General features: G+C 40.9%; 1 long non-coding RNA gene across 1 annotated transcript; it reads right to left on the bottom strand.

Annotated features, from left to right (window-relative positions):
* Positions 1–203: 203 nt before the first annotated feature.
* On the bottom strand, positions 204–20,657 carry LOC141173048 (uncharacterized). The gene is made up of 5 exons (XR_012252577.1): positions 20,536–20,657; positions 19,750–19,866; positions 19,400–19,546; positions 10,232–10,387; positions 204–397 (listed from the first exon to the last, which is right to left on the bottom strand). It is a non-coding gene; the product is annotated as an uncharacterized lncRNA (long non-coding RNA).
* Between the last annotated feature and the right edge of the window lie 312 nt (positions 20,658–20,969).

Below are 20,969 nucleotides of genomic sequence, written 5' to 3'. Positions count from 1 at the left end.
GCTCTGGAAATGAACTAAAATGTCTCCAACCACTCTAAAAATATGATATGAAGTACATGAGTAGAATTTTAAATTTAATTTTATATTTAGAAGAAAATATAACGATTATTTGATTAATATTTTCAGAATTCTGTTTAGATTTTATAGGCAGCAGAAAGAACATTTTTAAGACTTGTGTTGATTCAGCTTCTTAATTCCAGTACAGAATTTTATTTTAATAATTTGGTTAAGGGTTAGTTGTTTTCTGGTTCTCCTCTTCTTCACTCCGAAGTATTATGTGGATTCGCACATACAAATGTTGCGTTGTTTATAGTGAATCCAATCATCTGACTTGGGTCAAATTTACATGCCACGGCAGACATGCATCCTTTGGCTGAGTAAGTGGCTTTAACATCATCTGTTAAACATAAAAATCAAAGCTATAAACAACTGTAATCAAGAATCACTTTTATATAATACATTGAATTAATGTTTAGTGAACTTTGCCACTTGTAATGATAGAGACCTTTCACAAGATTACAGTGGTGATGGATGGTTCATTAACTAAGGGTTGCATTTCTGTGCCAATGACTGACGATCCTAATAAATATGCTTTACTGCCTTTCACAGAATTATTTTTCCAATTTTAGTGCAGGATGACAAATTAAATGGTAACATTCAAAACTGAAATGATACAATGAAAAATAGTAATCACAGTGGTGTAAAAGAAGCTGTGTTAGAGGATGGATACTTAATTTAAAGGGAATCTGTCACCAGGTTTTTGCGACCTCGTCAGAGAGCAGCAATGACATCTCACTTAGTTTACTGGGTGGTGTGGTTCTGACACAATCAGATTTTTTAGATTTAGTAATGAAGCAGAGCAGAGAAAGCTAGCCCCGCCCACATCATTGCTGACTCTGCCCTCACCAGGCTTTGTATGTATATAGTTTATAGACAGTGAGCTGCTTATCACAAGGAAGGGAGGAGTCAGATGAGCCAGTCTGAATTAATCTCTTTAGGTGACTGCACCTTTTATATTGAGAAAAAAATGGTGGCACCAGGAAAGTGCAATCAATTGACCCACAGTGCAAGTTGTATAATTATTATTTATTATCATAGCACCATTGGCGTCTTACATGTGAAAAGGGGTCACCAACTGGTACAAGAGGAGAGAGGAGTTAGACCCTGCCTGCGAAGGTGCACAAACAATCAACAAGGGATGAATGAGGACACAGTCTACATTGAGATGAGATGAGGCTGGACTGTGTAGCATCACCTAGCATAGTTACTTGCTCCGCCTACAATTCCTCCTGTTTAATTGTGAGCAGCGAGTGTTTCAATAGACACAGAAGAGGGATGGTGACGCTAATTATGGCGTCATTGCTGCTCACCATCTTGGTGGAGTCCTCAAAGTCAGACATCCATGCCCACTCATCAGCTCTTATGTGTGGAGGCTGACCTGAATTCCAACGGGCGTGTGGAAGCTGGTACTCAACAACTGCCCTCCACTTCTCACAAATATTTCCCAACAGCTGCAAAGTTGATTTCCAACGTGTGGTGACATCGCACACCAGTCAGTGTGCTGGAAGCTGCAAATGCTTCTGAAGCACTGCCAGGGTGGTGTAAGCTATAGCTGACATTCTCAAATGGGCACACATACGGCGTATATTCACAAGCAGCTCTGGCAGATCTGGATAGGTTTTGAGAAACAGCTGAACCACTAAGTTGAGCACATTTAGTGCTCACTCATCACTAATGTGATATTCTCCATGCTCCATATAATATTGTTCTCCATACGCCTGTATGGAGAACAATATTAGTACCAAAAAAATAAAAGATGAAATGTAGCCTGCTATATATACCACAGAAAACCAATTTTGATTTTATCATGTGCATCCCTGTGTGGAGAACAATATCTGCACCAAAGAAATAAAAGATGAAATGTAGCCTGCTTTCTACACCACGGTACTGATAAAACCAATTTTGATTTTATCATGTGTACCCCTTTGTGGAGAACAATATCTGCACCAAAGAATTAATTTTACTAAAGTAGGACTATTATAATTGGGACTAACACCTCTTGAACGACAGCCATGCCAACAGATGGAGACCCAACCAGGAGTCTTAAATTGAAAACAATTAGGGCTGGACACCACCATTTCCGTGGTCAACAGATTTTACATGGTGGAGTTCTACCTCTTAGCTTTGTCATGTGTAGGCGGAAACAATTTTTTCCGTAACTACAACTATGGGACCGAGGGCGGGCTGCAGTGCTGAGAGAGGGCAGAGTACGGTGAAGTAAACAAACTGCTGGTTATTGAGATGCAGGCGGAGATGTTATGGTGGATTGATAAAGTTGTGATGTGCTCGTTCTCTGAGATGAGTCAAAAACAGCAGGTATGTCCACTTCCATTACAGCTGACGGGCTCTACTCAACCTGACTGGAGCAGGAAAAGAACCGGAGGTTCTGCGTTTGGAGACCTGCGTAACAATACTTGGCACAGTAAAAGAGGAAGAGGAAGAAACAGCAGATGCAGTTGATGGGGTGGCTGATGGTTGTTGAGGTCCGCTGATCTGCCTGTTATTGCAGTGAGATTGCCAGAGTAATGCATGTTAATTGCGCATGTGAAGGTTCATGCATGTAGTAGTCAAATTATTGCACTTTTTCCCTCTACTTAATTTTTTCTTGCAAACATGCCAGATAACATGAGTTAACTCATCCTTTGCGGTGTCAAAAAAGGTCCAGGCTAGGTCAACCCTTTCCGCCCCTGCAAACTGTAGACCAGTGATCGTGCTGGTCACTGCCACAGTTGAGGCTAATAATGCAGGGCTCATTGCGGTTGAATGACTCTGTGTCTGCACCGTAGGATGCAGCGTAACCTTCTCGCCTTCCTTCTCCTCCACCTCCTCAGATGAGCTACTCAGCTGCATGCCTGTGGGTTCACACCAAGTGAGATCCACAATCTCATCATTATCCAATGTGTTTCTCCCATTCCTCACCCTGAGAATCACCTTCCTCCTCTTCTTTCCCTGACAGCACAGTACAGTCCGCATGACCCTCAAGCATCTGAGTCTCATCAGGATCACCTCCGTACCCTGGGGGTTAACGTCTGGTGACGAGGGTCAAGAAGCTGCTCGGATCCTACTTCGTATTTTTTCCCCTGTATGGCGATCAATATTTTCACCAAAGAATTTAAAGCTGAGATGTAGCCTGCTTTATATACCACGGTAGTAAGAAACAAAAATTAAATTTCATCATGTCTGTGTACCTCTGTGAGAACAATATCTGCACCCAAGAATTTAAAGCTGTGATGTAGCCTGCTCTATGTACCACTTTAGTAAGAAAACCAATTTTGATTTTATCATGCCTGTGCACCCCTCTGGGAAAAATATCTGCACCAAAAAATTTAATGCTGAGAAGTAGTTTGCTTTATGTATCACAGTAGTAAGAAAACTAATTTTGATTTTATCATGTCTGTTTATTCCTGTGTGGAGAACAATATCTACACCAAAAATTAAATTTCACTAGAGTATAAATATTATAATGGGGACCGACGTCTCTTACACTACAGCCAACCCAGCAGATAGAGACCCAGCCAGGAGTGTTCACACTTCAAAAAATTAGTGTTAACATCTGCAGCAGTAGCAGCAACAGCAGGCACAGAATCCACACTAAACATATCATAGACTGCAATTATGGAAGATCAGTGCAGCACACTAAATATACATCATCGGCTAGTCTGTATAGTCTGCGATTGAGGTGCAAAAGTCCTTGTAGATGCATGACTTGTTCATCTTGATGAAAGTGAGGCAGTCTACACTTTCAGGGGACAGTCGGCTGCGCTTATCCATGAGGACACCACCAGCAGCGCTGAACACACGTTCTGAGAAAACGCTGGCTGCCAGGCATGATAAAACCTCCAAGGCATGACAGCTGAGCTCAGGTCATTCATCCCTTTTTGAAGAACAAAATGTAAAAGGGTAAAAATCCTCCCTGATGGTATTCATATTGAGGTCTAGATACTCCTCCACCATCCTCTCCAGTCGTTCACCACATGTCAGACTTGAACTCTGTTGTGCTGGTGCACTAACTGGTCTAAAAAGTGTGTGAAAGGACTCACAGAAATTGCTTCTGCCACTTACTCTGCTGCTGCTAATGTTTTGTTGTTGATGAACTGATGTGCCGGAGGTTGAAAGACTACAGCTGCAATGCACACTGTGTGTCTCACTGCTTTCTTGAGGCAAAATTCTATTAACGTTACTTAAAAGTTTTGTTTCGATACTTCAACATTAGCGGGTCCCTTTCCAGGGCAGGAAGCATCTGGAAAAATGTACTCTTATAAAGTGGATCTAACAGAATGGCAGCCCAGTAGTCAGCATTATTTTGAATCCTAACTTTATGGGGATCATGTTACAGATAGTGCAGCAAGAAGGTACTTATATGTCAGGCTCTTCCTTGAGCTCCAAGCCCATGCTGTGTTGGTGGCTGGGTAACTCTGATGCATATTTCCTCTGTCTCCTCCTGCCAATCAGGAACAACACAGAGGGGATGATTATCCTCTTCATTTCCTGACAGTTGCTAGCTAGTGATGAGCGAACGTGCTCGCCACTGCTCGGTACTCGCCCAAGCATCACTGTGCTCGACAAGCTCGGCGAGTATTTACGGGTTGCTCAGGCAGGAACTCGGGTCCCCTCCCTGCATGTTTGACACTCTTTAGGAAGCCAATGAACATGCAAGGATTGACTGCACTGCAATGCCATAGGCATGTTGGTTGTCGCAGACGTATAACATATAACTGCGGTTCAAATCCAGCCATTTGCAGTGAACGTGGAAAATATTGTCCTCCATTTATGGACTGTAGCAGAGTGTCAGTGTACACCATTTTACAGCTTCATTTGCTTGTTCGCAGAATATAGCCAGATATTTTTAGTTTTATTCATATTACTGTATTGTGAAAGCAGAGGAACTTTTTTCAATGATTAAACGCACATTATCCATATGACTGCCATAATAATACAGAAATTTTGTGGAGCGTGCCAAATATTCCACTCCTTTTAAAGTCAGCCACCTGTGTTTTGTTGAAGCAATTGACACTTGGTCACTGACAAAGACCATACTATTAGGAGACTGTCTGAAACCGTGGCCATCAGACGTTATCTCATATGACTGCCCTAATAATCCAGCAATTATTGTGAGCGTGTTAAATATTACACTCCATTTAAAATATTGTAGTTGAGGTTTCAAACCTATTCTCAGTTGGCCACAGGCAAATAGCATATCTGTAAACAATGTTGTCAGAGTATTACGCCACTTTTGCGGACTGACAAAAAAAAACATACAAAAAACAAGCTAAAATGGAAAAAATGTTAAGAAACATTCTTTCCAGGGTAATGACTTATATATAAGGCCAAAGAAATTAAAAAAAATAAATTTATGGACTGTAGAAGACATTTATGCGACCAGAATGAACACTCATCTGTAGCTGGTGATGATACCACCTAGCAGCAGTACCTCTTCCTATTGTAAATGCATCTAACAGCATTATCAATAGGGAATAGAATAGATTTTACATTTTATTTGGGAAGCACCAGCAGCACGCGGTATAAGGCAATAATATCAGGCTGGATCGGTGTAATACGCTATCCATACTGTGATACCTCACACGTACAAGGATTTCAGATAAGACAGTTAATATTCTAGAATATAGAATCTATTTGTATTGTCCTTCCCATTTTTAAGGAGAGTATCTCCTATACTGTTATTGCATATGCAACAATTTCAAGGGCTGCCAAAAAATTAGGATGCACTCCAATACACATTTGAAGAGACGTAAAAAATAAATAAATAGAAACACAGTAGGATCATTCATAAGTATAAAAACCAGACTCTCCAATGTAACCTCAATGTAATCACATTGTTCAGCTCCTGCACCTCCACCTCCAGTTCGGCCACCATCTCCGAAATGACCACATCAGTCACAGCCTGAAAGCACTGCAGCACTTCCTTGGCCAAGTGGCAACAGGCTGTGCTGAAAATAGCATGCTTAATTCTCAGGTGACAAATCAACACTGCTGCAGAGTTGTTGAAAGCTGTAACACAGCAGCCTGATCTGTGTCTCCAGGCATGGTCGTGTGTGACAATGGGCGGAACCTGGTGGTAGAGAAATGACAGCAGGAGTAGATATGGTTTCCCTCTATGCCAGGCCTTTCACCAAGCTAAAGAATATGGCTGTGGTGAAATACAACTCTCACCGAGAAGCAGTGTCAGACTGAAAAACATTGGGCCCACCAGAGGATTTGATTCAGAGAGCCCACCTTTCTCCCCCGCTCAAGAGTTTGCGCTATTATGAACTCTCCTGATGGAGAAGCCAGGGTCCACCCAAGGATTCTGTGGTGGGACCGTCCAACCGTGACGAGAAGCTTCCAGGCTAAGAAAAGTGTGTGGGAAGGTTCCCGGACACTCTATGGCTGCTTTACTGTGGACTGGCTCCATACCATCTCTGGCCACATTCACTGGGACCCGTGCTTGTGGGAGGTGGGGAAGACACCGGGAGAAATAGTGGTGGCTGGGGACCAAGTATGGAGACCCAGCCTCCACCATGAGGTTGTGAAAATCTTCAGCCTCCACGAGCCTAAAAGGCAACATTACAAGTGCAAGCAGCTGTCCAAAAATGTGGCAGTATTGTATTGCGGCCTATGGGTGAGTGAATGGCTAGCTGCATACTTACACTCCAAGTAACAGAAAAAAAAGGAGATGGATGGCTTCATCACAACCTGAAAGGTTTGCACTATGAACTCTCCTGATGGAGAAGTCAGGGCCCACCGGAACATTCTCAGGATCTCTGGTGGGCCCGTCCAACCCTGTCGAGAAGCAGCCCTGGCTAAGAAAAGTGTGTGGGAAGGTTTCCGGACACTTTATGGCTGCTTTTTCACTGTGGACTTGGCTCTAGTGAGATGTACCATCCATGGCCACATTCACCTGTCCACGTGTTTCTGATTACGCGGTCCTTCCCACTTAAGTCTACTGAGCATGGGTAATGTTGTGGGACCCATGCTTGTGGAAGTCAACACCGGGAGAAATAGTTTTGTCTGGGGACCGAGTATGGACACCCGACCGCCAACATGAGGTTGTGTACAGCTTCCACCTCCTCAAGCCTAAAAGGCCACATTTCAAGTGCAAGCAGCTGCCCAGAAATCTGGCAGTTTACTATTGCAGCCTGTGAGTTTGTGGCTGGCTACATACTTGTGCTTGAATTCCAAGGAATGGGGTAGGGACAATTGAACACTGCGCTGGGACAAGGACGTGGATGGTGATTGTTGCAAGTCTGCAATGACATAAAAAATGCTACATGTAAACATAGTCCAAGGTCTGGAAGAGCATTTTTGTTTTTGGATATTTATTTTGACTTATATACAAGTCATTACCCTGGAAATGATGTTCCTTAATATATTTCCCAGGAAAATCCATTTTGGTTTTGTTTTTGCATGTTTTATTGTGAGTCCGTAAAAGTGGCATAATACCTCTGACAACATTGTTGACAGCAGTGACCTGTGAGTCAGAAATGCTTCCAGGGGTCTTCCCCATGCTGTTCCCGTGCCATTTGGGAACTGTTCGCATCGATTTGGGCAATTTTTAGGCCCTCTGCAGACCGCCGGGGGGGGCGCCAGAATAATGCTTGAGTTTCCCATAGACTTACATTGGGCTCGCTACTCGGACTGAGCACTCAAGCATTCCAATTTGCTTGACTCGAGTACCTGAGTATTTTAATGGTCGCTCATCACTATTGCTCGCCCATCATCTCTTCCTCCTCCATTTGTTACTCGGCTCTTGTACCTTTACTAACAGCTTGTCTGGTATCACCAGTCCCCCTCGATCGCACTAATTCACCCTCCCTTGGTACCCTGAAATGTCCCCTGCTGTATCACATTAGTAACAGAAGAAAACCATTTTTTTGTGTGAATGAGGCCTGTATAACATACAAGATATGCTCCAAACAATTTCAACTGAGATCTCCCCTACTGTATCACATTAGTAACAGAAGAAATTTATTTTTTTAGTGTGGATAAGGCCTGTATAACAGAGAAGGTATGATCCAAATAATTTCAAACTCAGACCTAGCATGCTGAATCACGTTTGTCAAAGAAAAAAATAGTTTTTTTTACTCTGCATACTGATGAATTTCAACGCCACAAAATGACAAGATGACATATGGCGCACTGTGTCACGTTTCTCACAGAAAAAAAATATTTTTTTACTTTTGTTAGCACCTGAAAAAATTTGTTTTTTTACTCAGTCTGCACACAGCTGAATTTCAACACCACAAAATGACGAGGTGACATATGGCGTACTGTATCATGTTTCTCACAGAAAAAAATTGCTTTTTTTTTTATTCTGCATATAGCTTAATTTCACTGCCACAGAATGACAAGGTGGCCTACGGTGTGATGCGTCATGTTAGTCACAGAAAAAAATATTTTGTTTAGTCTGCACACAGCTGAATTTCAATGTCACAAAATGACAAGGTGGCTTATGGCGTTCTGCGTCACTTTACTCACAGAATAAAAATAGATTTTTTTACTCTGCATACAGTTGAATTCCACCCCCACAAAATGATATGGTGAGCTACTATAGCTTGCTGTATCACATTAGCAAGTGAAAAAAATAGATTTTTAAAGATGTACTTGTGCATGGAGCACAATAGAAGCAGTGCACAACAGACTTCTATGACATGTGCTCTGCAGTCTTTGTATGGACCTCAGCAATGGCACAAGAAAAAAAAAATTCTGCTGGAAGGTCGATTTCACAGCCACACAGGACACTAGCTATGTAAATTATCTGACTTAGAAGCAACCGCTTATCTAGCTAAAATCTAGCTAAAATCTCTCAGTATGCAGGAGCAGCGTAAGCAGCAGCCTCAGTGACATGTTATAATCACAAAATGGCTCTAACACAACATGTCCGCTCTTTTTATAGAGAGGACATGTGATTTCAGCAGCCAGTGGCAAAAGCCATTGTGTCTGGAGAGTGTGAATGCTTCCACATCCCCTGATTGGTTAGCCGCAATTTGCACAAATAAAGTTAGGGCAGAAAAAAAAAAAAAGATTACAAGCACGCCGCTCCTCTGAGAACTTTTGAGCTCTCCCCTGCCCCTTCCCTCATCAAACACGCCCCCCCCTAATCATACACCACCACTATGCTAGCCAAATTGTTAAAAATTCTTTAGTTTTTCCTGCACTTTTTCATCGAATGTTACTGATTTTTACCGATTTTAAGAAAAAATGCTCGTGTTTCCGATCACAAATCCGAATGTGCCATATTAGTGCCAAATTTGAAATTTACGATTGTTTTTCGAACATATTCTCTCATCACTAATCGCGGTCTTCTAGCCTCTCTCTGTTGCGATATCCCTGTGACAATACGATTTGATTTGTCAAGGAATACATTCAATTGTGCTGATCCGGAACAAATTGTGATCTTTAGGCTGCATGCCCACGATGCATTTTTTAAGCTTTTCCGCAGTAGTAATTCCGCTGCAGAAACGCTAAAAAAACGCTTGGTAGAAGGTCTGCAATGTTCCCAATGTTAATCCGCATGTGCTGTGCACATGCTGAGGAAATTGGAAAAGAGCTTGACAACCCGCATGAGAAATCACATGTGCAAAAAGCGTGACGTACGCTTGTCCCTGGCAGAAAAAACGTATGTAAAATCAGCATGCATTTTTTCTGCCAGGGAGATGCAGAAACGCTCAGGAAAAATCCAGAGCATTTCTGCATCATGGGAACTTAGCCATTTTTGGCAGAGATGCTATCGCAAAAAAAATCTTTCATCCACCACCAAATAATCTGAGAAAACAAGGCTACCATCAACATATGCAAAATTCTAAAAATGATGCTGTCAATCTGCAAATAATGGAATCTGACCTCTAATAAAGACATTGAACTCAGACGGAAAGAGTAAAGCCCGTGTTCTTGGGTTCACCACTGAAAAAATGCATTTGTCTGTGACAGTTGATGTCTAGTAAGTGATGAGAAATTTTGTACTCCTCTTTTTCTTCCATATCTTGTATCTGCTTATTAAAGAGAATCTGTCAGCATGTTTTTTCTTTTCCACCTAATCTGAGAGTAGTATATTGTAGGGACTGACACCCTAATTCCAGCAATGTGTCACTTACTTGACTACTTGTTGTAATTTTAATATGTCCTTTCTGAAATGGTTCAAAATGAGTTCTAGGTTTGTCTTATTAAGAATTACCTGGTTTAGTTACTATTTCAGAAAAAGTTAAACATTTGTCATCTTTTGATCTGCACATCATTTTCTTGTCCTCTTCACATTCTTCTAAAGTGTTATTTTTCAGGCAGGTTGGACACATAACCCCACTAGGTCCATTAGGCTTATCATATTTGGGTCCTAAATAATAGTTGAAAGACAAACAACAGCCCAGTATTAAAGGGAACATGTCATCACATTTTTACAGTTGTAACTAAGTAGTGACATGGAAGTATAAACACTTATCCAAAATAAAAAGACAAAAATTTTGTAGAGATCCGATTTGATGGTCATTTTTATTTACAAAGGAGAGTAGTTAGCATGGGAAGTAAATTCTCATCTTCATTGGCTAATATTGTAATGTCCAGGTGGTAGGAATTGTATATTTATAGTGATACTAATATACAGTTATATGAAAAAGTTTGGGCACCCCTATTAATCTTAAGCTTATTGTTTTATAAAAATTGGTGTTTTAGCAATAGCTATTTCAGTTTGATATATGTAATAACTGTTGGACACAGTAATTTTTCAGCCTTGAAATGAGGTTTACTGTACTAACAGAGAATGTGCAATCTGCATTCAAACAAAATTTGACAGGTGCATAAGTATGGGCACCCTTATCATTTTCTTGTTTTAAATACTCCTACCTACATTTTACTGACTTACTAAAGCACTTTTTTTGGTTTTGTAACCTCATCGAGCTTTGAACTTCATAGCCAGGTGTATGCAATCATGAGAAAAGCTACTTAAAGTGGCCACTTGCAAGTTGTTCTCCTGTTTGAATCTCCTCTGAAGAGTGGCATCATGGGCTCCTCAAAACAACTGTCAAATGATCTGAAAACAAAGATTATTCAACATAGTTGTTCAGGGGAAGGATACAAAAAGCTGTCTCAGAGATTTAACCTGTCAGTTTCCACTGTGAGGAACATAGTAAGGAAATGGAAGAACACAGGGACAGTTCTTGTTAAGGCCAGAAGTGGCAGGCCAAGAAAAACATCAGAAAGGCAGAGAAGAAGAACGGTGAGATCAGTCAAGGACAATCCTCAGACCACCTGTTAGAACCTTGTTCTTAGGTTTTTTTCCTTTGCTGGTCACATGACCTTGTTGGCCTATTTAATCCTGCTCCGCCCTTCTGGCTTTGCTGGACTTCATTGTTTAACTACTTTCTAGCTAGCCTGTGCTCTGTATCTAACTCTGTTAGTTTGCTTGGTCTACGGACCTCTATGTTCTATATATTTTGTTTGTTCGTCTGTCTGCTACTATTTCTGTTAGGAGGTGTCCCATTTTCCTCCCAGTCCTTAGTACTTGTAGGGATTCCTTCCCCACATCTATAGGTCTCCGTACAGACTAGCTTAGGACTTTAGCAGGTCTGATCGCAGGATCAGGTCCCCTGTTACATCGTAGGGATTAAGCTGAGTTCTATCGTAGGGACAGATCTCCTCTCTTTCCTTAGCTCTGGTAGCAGAACATAACAGTAAGTCCAGCCCAGCAAATGCTCTAAGGAAAGATTTTTTTTTCTGTTCCATCATGGTGTTGGTTCTGGATTTGGCTAAACACCTGCAGGGACTCTCTTTGGAGGTGACTGAGCTCCGTCAGCACGTGAGTAACTGTCCTGGAGCACATTTCTTGGAGCCTAAGGTACGTTTGCCGGATTTATTTTTTGGTGAACACCGAGAATTTTTTTCATTTAAAAATGCTTGCTTATTGTATTTTCGTTTGAGACCCAAGTCCTCTGGGGATGATTCCCAGCGCATAGGGTTTATAATGTCACTTTTGCGCAAAGAGCCTCAGGAGTGGGCCTTTTCTTTGCAACCTAGTGATACATGCTTCAGTTCAGTGGATAGTTTTTTTTCTGCTTTGGGACTATTATATGATGATCCTGACCGTGTCTCATCAGCTGAGACTGAGTTAAGACGTTTGAGACAGGGATCAGGTAATGTGGAAAAATATTGTACTTATTTCCGTCGATGGTCTACTCAAACAGGGTGGAACGATTCTGCTCTGAAAAGTCTATTTCTTGCTGGGCTCAGTGAAAGGGTTAAAGACCTGCTAATTGCTTATCCTACACCTGAAGATTTGCAACAGGCTATGCAATTAGCTATACGGGTGGATAGGAGACTGCGTGCAAGGGTTAATGAGAGCAAATCCTCTGCTATGTCAGTTTCTGGTTATGAGAATGTGTGTACTAACAGTGGTAAATCGATGGAGATTGGAGCGATGGCACCTCGCTCTCAAGAATAAGATCGCAGATTTTCTGAAGGCTTGTGTTTCTATTGCGGAAAATCTGGTCATTTAATTAAAGACTGTGAGCTTCGTATCAAGAAAGAAAAAAAAATGGTCAGTCATGCCCGTATTGCCAGTTTAAATTCCAAGGGTGTATTTTTAGCTGCTTCCACGATTGCTCAGGAAAAATTAATGGACTTTCGGGTGTTTGTTGATTGTGGGTCTACTCTGAATGTTACTGATGGGGGATTCTTGGAAAGACTCAATTTAAAACCCGAACCTTTATCATCCCCCATTGCTGTGGTTTCTGTGGATGGTTCCCCTTTGAAGAATATTACTCTCAAGGTCTGTGAATTTCCTCTCACTATTAATGGTGTTCACCATGAGAAATTGGATTTGGTAGTGTTGAATAACTTGCCTTCTCCAGTAATATTGGGATTGCCCTGGTTAAAATTTCACAATCCTGTACTGGATTGGTCTACCAGTGAAATTAAATCCTGGAGCCATAAATGTTATGACAAGTGTTGTAACGGGCGTATTGCAGCTTTGGATAGGGGAGAATTGCCTGTTCCTATTCAGGATTTTTGGAGAGTTTTTTCTGAGATGGAATCGCAGGTTTTGCCTCCCCATAGAGACTATGATTGTTCTATTGAATTTGTCCCTGGAGCGACTCTTCCTAAAAGTCGTTTATTTAACCTTACTATTCCTGAGAGAAAGGCTTTGGAGGAATACATACAGACAAGTTTGGCCGCCGGTCACATTAGGCCTTCTAAGTCTCCTGTGGCGGTTGGATTTTTTTTTGTAAAAAAAAAGGACGGCGGTTTACGTCCTTGTCTGGATTTTCGTGAGATTAACAAAATTACTGTACGCAATCCTTACCCACTGCCATTGATTCCTGATCTGTTTAACCAGTTAATGGGGGCCAAGTGGTTCTCTAAAATTGACCTTAAGGGGGCATACAATCTGTTGCGCATGAAGGAGGGTGACGAATGGAAGACTGCTTTTAACACTCCTGTGGGTCATTTTGAGAATCTGGTTATGCCTTTTGGTCTTACTAATGCTCCTGCATTTTTTCAGAATCTTATTAATGACATCCTTAGACCTTTGATCGGCAAAAATGTGGTTGTGTATTTGGATGACATTTTGATTTATTCGCCGGATCTGGAGTCTCATTGGCGGAGCGTACGTGAGGTATTACAGTTATTAATGGACAATTCGCTTTTTGCTAAGCTGGAGAAATGTGAGTTCGCTGTACAGAGAATTAGTTTTTTGGGCTACATTATCTCCAGCGAAGGTTTTGAGATGGACCCGGTTAAAGTTCAAGCTGTACAGGAATGGCCTAGGCCTATTGGTTTGAAATCGATACAGAGGTTTTTGGGTTTCGCCAATTATTACAGAAAATTCATAAAAAATGTTTCTAGTATTGTCAAACCTCTGACCGATCTCACCAGGAAAGGTGCTGATGCGTTTCAGTGGTCTTCTGAGGCCATTGATGCTTTTGTGTATCTCAAGGAGAGGTTCACCTCTGCTCCCATCCTTATGCAGCCTGATGTGACTAAGCCGTTTTTGGTTGAGGTTGATGCTTCCTCTGTGGGGGTTGGCACAGTATTGTCTCAGGATAACGGGGATGGATTACATCCCTGTGCCTTTTTTTCAAAAAAATTTTCGGAGACTGAACTGAATTACGATATTGGTAATCGGGAATTATTGGCTATTAAACTCGCATTTGAACACTGGCGCCACTTCTTGGAAGGTGCGGAATTTCCCGTTCAGGTTCTTACGGATCATAAAAATCTGATATATCTTGATGCTGCCAAGCGCCTGAATGCCCGTCAGGCTAGGTGGGCACTGTTTTTCTCGCGGTTTAATTTCTCCGTTACTTACATCCCTGGTACTAAGAATGTTAAGGCGGATGCCTTGTCTCGCAGTTTTTCTCCCATAGTCGGTGCTGAGAAAGAGGAGAACATTTTACAAGAAGGTGTTGTGATAGCTGCTTTGGACTCCGTTTTGGAAGATGAGATTCTTAAAGCACAGGAGAATGCCCCATCTAACACTCCTCATGGGAGGTTGTTTGTGCCTGGGACCTTTAGGAGAGATTTGTTTGTTGAGTGTCACGAATCTCGGTTGGCAGGTCATCCCGGAATCTCTGAGACCAAGAGACTGGTGGGTCACAGTTTTTGGTGGCCTGGATGGCAGAAGGAAGTCATTAAGTGGGTGCACCAATGTACAATTTGTGCTAGATCTAAGTCCTCACATACTCCTGCTGCGGGGTTGCTTTGTCCTTTGGAGGTTCCCAGTGCTCCTTGGACACATTTGGCTATGGACTTTATAACTGACCTTCCCCCCTCTGAGGGTTTTACTGTCATCTGGGTGGTCGTGGACCGTTTTAGCAAGATGTGTCACTTGGTTCCCTTCGTCATACTGCCCTGCGCTAAAACTCTCACTAAGGCCTTTGTCAAGGAAATTGTCAGACTTCATGGCGTTCCTACTGACATTGTTTCTGATAGGGGTCCTCAGTTCGTGGCTCGTTTTTGGCGTGCCTTTTGTGACAGGTTGGGAGTTCATTTGTCGTTCTCGTCCGGATATCATCCTGAATCTAATGGCCAGACAGAAAGGAAAAACCAGGATGTTGAGCAGTTCTTGCGTTGTTTTGTGGCAGACAATCAAGAGGTGTGGTCTGAGTTTCTGCCACTTGCTGAATTTGCTCTGAACAATCATACATCTTCTTCTGCTGGTTGTTCGCCTTTTTTTTGTTGTTCTGGGAGACATCCGTCGTTTGGGTCGTTCTCCAAGTTGGGATCTGCCGTGCCTGAGGAGGAGAATTTTTCCGGTGATTTGGAGAGAGTTTGGACGGATGTGCGTGGTAATCTTCAGGAGGCCAACAGAAAATCTAAAGACTACTTTGATAGGAAACGACAGGAGGTTTTGTTCGCTGTTGGTGACATGGTTTGGTTGTCCTCTAGGAATCTGCGGTTGAGGATTCCTTCTAAGAAATTGGGTCCCAAGTTTGTAGGGCCCTTTAAGGTGCTTCAGGTTGTCAACCAATCTGCTGTTAGGTTGGAGGTTCCTACCTCCTGGAGAATTAATCCGGTATTTCATGTCTCTCTGTTGAAAAAAGCTGTTGTATCGGATTGTGACGCCTCTGCCTCTGTTCCTCCGGTGGTGGAGGACGGGGAATATGAAATTTCTCGCATCCTTAACTCTAGACAGTATAGAGGTAGTTTGCAGTATCTTGTGGCCTGGAAAGGTTTCGGACCCGAGGATAACTCTTGGGTGAGGTCGGATGATGTTTCCGCGTCCAGACTTATTAGAGCGTTTCACAGGAGATTTCCTGATAAGCCTGGTCCTAGGGGATCCGGAGGATCCTCTTAGAAGGGGGGGTAATGTTAGAACCTTGTTCTTAGGTTTTTTCCTTTGCTGGTCACATGACCTTGTTGGCCTATTTAATCCTGCTCCGCCCTTCTGGCTTTGCTGGACTTCATTGTTTAACTACTTTCTAGCTAGCCTGTGCTCTGTATCTAACTCTGTTAGTTTGCTTGGTCTACGGACCTCTATGTTCTATATATTTTGTTTGTTCGTCTGTCTGCTACTATTTCTGTTAGGAGGTGTCCCATTTTCCTCCCAGTCCTTAGTACTTGTAGGGATTCCTTCCCCACATCTATAGGTCTCCGTACAGACTAGCTTAGGACTTTAGCAGGTCTGATCGCAGGATCAGGTCCCCTGTTACATCGTAGGGATTAAGCTGAGTTCTATCGTAGGGACAGATCTCCTCTCTTTCCTTAGCTCTGGTAGCAGAACATAACACCACCTCCAGAGAGCTGTGCATCGGTCAACTATACAACGCACTTTGCACAAGGGGAAGCTGTATGGGAGAGTGATGTGAAAGAAGTCGTTTCTGCAAGCACGCCACAAACAGAGTCGGCTGAGGTATGCAAAAGCACATTTGGAGAAGCCAATTTCCTTTTGGAAGAAGGTCATGTGGACTGATGAAACCAAGATTGAGTTGTTTGGTCATACAAAAAGGCGTTATGCATGACGGCAAAAAAACACAGCATTCCAAGAAAAACACTTGCTACCCACATTAAAATTTGGTGGAGGTTCCAACATGATTTGGGGCTGTGTGGCGAATGCCGGCACTGGGAATCTTGTTAAAGTTGAGGGACACATGGATTCCACTCAGTATCAGCTGATTCTTGACAATAATGTTCAAGAATCAGTGATAAAGTTGAAGTTACGCAGGGGATGGATCTTTCAGCAAGACAATGATCCAAAACACAGCTCCAAATCTACTCAGGCATTCATGCAGAGGAACAATTACAATGTTCTGGAATGGCCATCCCATTCCCCAGACCTGAATATCATTGAACATTGGTGGGATCATTTGAAGAGGGCTGTCCATGCTCGGCGACCATCAAACTTAACTGAACTGGAATTGTTTTGTAAAGAGGAATGGTCAAAAATACCTTCATCCAGGATCCAGGAACTCATTAAAAGCTACAGGAAGCGACTAGAGGCTGTTATTTTTGCAAAAGGAGGATCTACTAAATATTAATGTCACTTTTCTGGTGAGGTGCCCATACTTATGCACCTGTCAAATTTTGTTTGAATGCATATTGCACATTTTCTGTTAGTACAATAAACCTCATTTCAAGTCAGAAACATTACTGTGTCCAACAGTTATTACATATATCAAACTGAAATAACTGTTGCAAAAACACCAATTTTTATAAAACAATAAGCTTAAGATTAATAGGGGTGCCCAAACTTTTTCATATAACTGTACATAGTTCTAAAATCTTATGGTATGGTCATTTCATCGACGACCTCCTCCTGGTGTGGGGGTGGGGGGCACACAGGAGGAGGAATCAGACTTTGTGAAAATCCTGGACTGTAATGAATTCAATCTAAAATTCACATGTAGTTTTGATTGTGTACTTATTAATTTCTTGGACTTAGTACTAATCGGGGTTAATGATAATAGCTTGGTTAAGATAGCACCTTGTAGAAAGCAGACAGCAAGTAACACTTTTCTACAAGCAAAATTCTGCCATCCCCCACATATTAAACGCAATATCCCTTATGGGGAACTCATTAGAACTAGATGCAATTGTATGGACATAAAAACCTTTGACATTGAAGCCAATAAAGTCTGCGATAGATTGTCTGCAAGAGGCTATCCATATTAGGCCCTTTAAAAATGCACAATCTGTTATCTAACTTGAATCGTAAAGATCTGCTTAGGAACAATGGGAAAAAAAATATAAGACTTTAGAGTTTTAATATCACATTCTCTAAAACGTATAGCACGCAGTATAATAGAATGGTTAATATTATTAAGAAATATATTCCGATGTTGTACTGGAATACCTGTTTTAATAATATGCTCACAAATTAAATTAGATTTGTTGCTAGAAAATCGTTTACGTTAGGCACCGCCTTGTCTCCGAGTCTTTCCAAAGTGAACACCATAGCCACTCCAGATCAACTACTTGGCTTAATCTTAACGGCTTTTTTAAATGAGGAGCAAACTGCTGCAAAGCTTGCTCACAACAAACAATCTCTTAAAATACATGATTTTATAAATTGTAACACACCTCGGGTTATAGATCTTGTTGAATGTTCGCTATGCAAAGTGCAATATATCCGCTGTACTACGGGGCCCCTTAAGGTGCGCATAAGGAGGCCCCTATCGGATGCAATAAATTCACTTGCCACTGAAGTCTCAGCAGTCTCTAAACACTTTTCAACAATTCATAAAGGGGATGTTTCTGCCCTTAGATTTCAAGGTATAGATAAAGTTTTTAAACCCATTAGGGGGGGAATTATAGACGCAAGCTGCTCAACGGGGAATCCAATTGGATTTTCATGTTGGAAACTCGTTCACCCTTTGGCCTCAACCTTAGGCAAGATTTGATATTATAATATTAAAAGAAATAACTTGCTGCTTATGCTTGTCATGTTCATATTTTAGATTTTATATTTAGTATGTTTAATTTTTTGTTATTTATAAGTGTTTGTTTTTATAAATTTCTTTTCACATGCTAATTGTACACATTACGCCCTTTATTGCATAGTACCTTTATATGTCCACCAGCCTTCAGGTCAGTTAGACCATAAATAAGACTGAACGTCGAAAGGCATTTATCCTGATCCTTGTAATGCACAATATGTATAACCATTGTGGAGCATTGTTTTAAATGAATCAATAAAATATATATTTTATTCAGATATATTAGCCTGATATGCTGGATCATCATTCCTTCCTTTTTACTTATCCCTGGACTACGGCTTCTCTGACTGGATCCCAGCGAGGCTGGATTGCTCCACACTCTAAATGGTGAGCAGACACTTTGTTTTTTGTTGTATAAACACTTATTACCCAAAATAAAAAAACAAAAATTTTGTAGAGATCCGATGTACCAATCATGAAAATCTGATGTAGTAACTAGATACAAATCAGGCCAAAAGTACACTGGGGGGTTATCAACACACTGGGAAGAAAAAAGTCTGGGGGCATTTACACTGTTCTATTCAGCTCTGTACTGTTTTACATCAAGGCTCTGGATCCATCTTGGTGCTGGGTGTTGGACCCATAGCCATCTGGTATTGAAGATTAATGCTAAGGTCCTGGGCAATCCCTTTAAGTGTAAAAAGAGACCATATACTGTAGACTTAGGTCATAATGTGTATGAAATGTTCACATGAAATTTGTTTGGAATATTAGTTGTGGAGAAATGATGGAGTATATTGAATTTCAACATGCCGGATCATTTTCTATTGAGATAAATCATCATATGTGTCTTGCTCCCTGCTTCCATGTTGACAACAAATGTACATTCGACAAAACCAAGAACCTATGAAGTATCAGATCGAAAATGCATTCCCCCTTTCAAATATTTCAATATCCAAATACTTTTCTAAAGTACTTACGTTAAAACATTGCTTCATTACAGAAGTCTGTAGAACAGCACTTTATGCCATTCAAAACATAGAGCTCATCATTCACCCAACCATATTCAGTCGTATTACACGTTGTATAAGAAGAGCAACCCTTCATAATTGAGGGATAAATGTTATCTGCAAAAAATATTTGAAATTAAATAATTTAATTTATCTTTATTAAATAAAATAGCAACAACAACAAGCGGAACTAAAACTTGCAAATATATTTGCTAAAGGGCAACTTGCACTTGGAAATGAAGCTTTAATGAACAGACTAAAAAGATATACTAGTAACTAAAATGAGCAATTATGCCCAAAGTGCACAAATTGATACTCACAGTATTTATATTCCTCAGAAACTGTTACACATTGTCCACCCTCTGGACAATCTATTGCTTCATGCTGGCACGTATCTGTGTTGTTTGCTCGACATTGGAAGCATTTGAGAGCAGCAGCTAGGATTCAAAATAAAATAATATTATCTACCAAAGAAAGCGTGACAAGTAAAGACAAAATAAAAACTAAGAAAATAAAGAGCCTATGATCAGAGTGGCAATATCATTTTACAAACTATTGAATGAAAATCAATCATAGATTTGGCACTGCCATGGGTACCAACACAACTCCACCAGATAATATCTTCATATTTTTAAAGAATCAACATGTTACATTCAGAAGCTTTACATAACGTCAACATCTTCCCAAAACAAAAATTGCAAATACATTGTAGATTTACAAACTTTTTTGTTTAGAAGCATAATCAATACTAAAAAGCACCAGTACCTTCTTCATCACATCTCGAGGACATCTTTTAATTCATTGGTAATTTTAGCAATCTTTGCATTAGTGTTGTGCCTGATGCTCATGGCATAAAGTAAAAAATAAAATTGGAATATTTCTTCTTCTTGTTATCAATTTGGCTTATTCCGGCTTTTTTATCTAATGTCTCGTCTCTCAGTAGACTATACATATTTAGCAAGAAATCTTTAATTCCTTAATCCAAATTAGAATATTAACCCATGAAACTCTTAACAATGTAATCAATTCCACAGCTCAATTTCTTTGTTCTTTTTGGCTGAACTGTAAAACAAGCGTTACAACTAAAGCTCTTGGATCAGACTTACCAATGTGAAGTGAGAAGGAAAGAAGAAAGATGCTGATTATAACGGGTTTCATTTTTTGCTGAGTCTGAACACTTTGAGCAATCCTGTACTTCTGAGATTTCTCAATAGCGATGCCTTCTGCTAGATAACAGTGATTTATATATTCTCACCAACTAGGGAGGAGATGAATAAACATTGATGATTGATGGTGATGGTGGAACAATTTGTTCCAGGGTGTTATCTTATGACCATTAAGACTTTAGCTCCTGGGAATTTTTATATATTTGCATTTAATTTGTGCTCGTAGTCAGTAACACAATGGAGTTGTCTAGATGTTCCATGCGAAAAGAATTTTACAATAAGCCTACTTGGTCAGCCTTGGAGGCATAGTGGTTCCTCCAAAGGTACACATAAAGCAGACAACTTGCTTACTTCACACTGACATTTAGTTTATT

Source organism: Phyllobates terribilis, unplaced genomic scaffold (genome assembly GCF_046119375.1).
Source record: "Phyllobates terribilis strain yellow unplaced genomic scaffold, ASM4611937v1 Scaffold_12__6_contigs__length_324123572, whole genome shotgun sequence".
Classification (NCBI taxonomy): Eukaryota; Metazoa; Chordata; class Amphibia; order Anura; family Dendrobatidae; genus Phyllobates; species Phyllobates terribilis.
Note: the sequence above shows the minus strand (reverse complement) of the source record. Positions and strands in the feature narration are given on the sequence as shown.